The sequence below is a fragment of the Gavialis gangeticus genome, unplaced genomic scaffold (assembly GCF_001723915.1).
Source record: "Gavialis gangeticus isolate Ggan-Ray unplaced genomic scaffold, GavGan_comp1, whole genome shotgun sequence".
In the NCBI taxonomy this organism is placed as follows: Eukaryota; Metazoa; Chordata; order Crocodylia; family Gavialidae; genus Gavialis; species Gavialis gangeticus.
In genome coordinates, this window is record NW_017728997.1 from 10,290,751 (window position 1) to 10,292,559 (window position 1,809).

Consider the following 1,809-nt stretch of genomic DNA (forward strand, 5'->3'; position numbering starts at 1 on the left):
ATGCTTTGGCTGGATAAATAGTTTTGATCTTCCGTTTGTTAATTTTTTTTATATGAGTGTTGTGATTTGTTGTTGGAAGACTGCTCCAGATAGCACGCATTCCCAGTAGGATAACTCAGATTGACAAATCACAAGTTCACGTCCTGATTCAAGTGGGTGCATTCAAAACTAAGCTGAATGCCGCAGTTTCATGCGTATGCCGGTAACCTGTTTATTTCACTATCTTTTTGCATAGCCAATTGCACAAAAAATACAACGTTGTGTAATTTTGAATTCCATCCATTTTTCCAGACCTGCATCAATAACTGCGTTAACTTTAAAAGTCTGTGGAGTAGCTTTTTGTGTTAGGATTCAAGGCAAGAGAGAACTGTAGGGCCAGAAGCCTTTTTGGGGGGCTGATGTAAGAAATAGTTACTTGTTCCCATCTGTTGTTTCAGGGTTCTTCCTTGATCCAGCCCTTTCATGTCTGTCTCCTTCCATGCTGTTACGGGGATTATTTTGTGTTTGAGTTGGGTTTGGATTCCAAAAGTGACTTCTGAACAGCGGATCATCCAGTGACGACATGTGAGGTTTGTCAGTGCTGGGACATGTTTAGCTGTCCTGCTGTGGGAGCTAAAGTTGTGAAAAGCTTTCGGGCTGGCAAGTGAGCAACAAGTGTAGCTCAAACGGATGGCCAGTATCTCTTTCATTCTAGCTCTAAAGCTATTCAGACTGCATTTCTTGGTCTGTTAGCCTTGCTTTATAGTTTTTCTTCTAGGTGTTAGCCTGCTAGAACACTAGTCTGAAGAGGTGAAACAAATATCGTTTGCTTTATTTTTAAACTTTTGGAGCTCTCTTGGCTTTTTATCCTTATTTGTGTGGCTCCAGAGTGCTTGGCAGTAATTTCAGGCACAGAGTCTGTGGCTTTATTCAACAGCATTGGGATACCCTTTTTTGGGTGCCATGTTTGGAAAGAGGGCCATTTAGTAGTAACCTGGTGCTAGCTTCTTCCGTTGCGAATTATTAGCTTGGCAAAAATCATTTCTGTATGTGGAGGCAACTGAGCTAAACTTTTGTTTTCAGATCAGCGTGGTTTTGAGTAGCAGACATAGGTTCCTTTCACACGTACGGTCAAAGTATGCTGTACTTAACTAATTCATTACAAGCTGTGCTTGAAGGTGTATGGTAAAAAGCAGGGCCTTTGCAACTGCATTTTTTATTGTGAACACCTTAACATGGACACCCCCCATTTAATTCTGCTTATATTGGAAATGTAGGCTGTATTTACCTTTTTAAACAACATTTTTAAAGTATTTATCGAAGAACCAAAGGAAATCAGATGCTCCCTATGAGCATCAAGAAAATATAATATACATAGTTTTAATACTATGAATTTCTCGATCCACATTTTAACATTAGTGGGATATTGCAAAGACATTCCTTTTCCAGTTTTTACTATTCCTTTAAGGGTCTCAGGGAGGGTAAACTGGTCAGCCATATTTATTTATTTTACTGAGATGTATTGGAATAATTTTTTAAGAGAGACTTTTTGAAGATGCCCCTGAAGTTGTATATTTTGCACTGCTTTATAAATGAACCGTAATCAGTTAGGCTTGCATGCATTTTGGCCCTGATCCAGCAAAGCTGGGAGACAAGCATTTGCTTCTCCCCCTAGTTTCAAAAAAGACTATGCTGGTGCTTAAAGTTATGCACATATTTAAGTTCTTTGCTGGATCTGGGAATTTGTGCATAAAAGCATGATGTCTACCAGGAAATTTGTTTCGTATAAAGTGAATGGACCTTGTAGATTAGTTGAAAAAGCTTTAACAC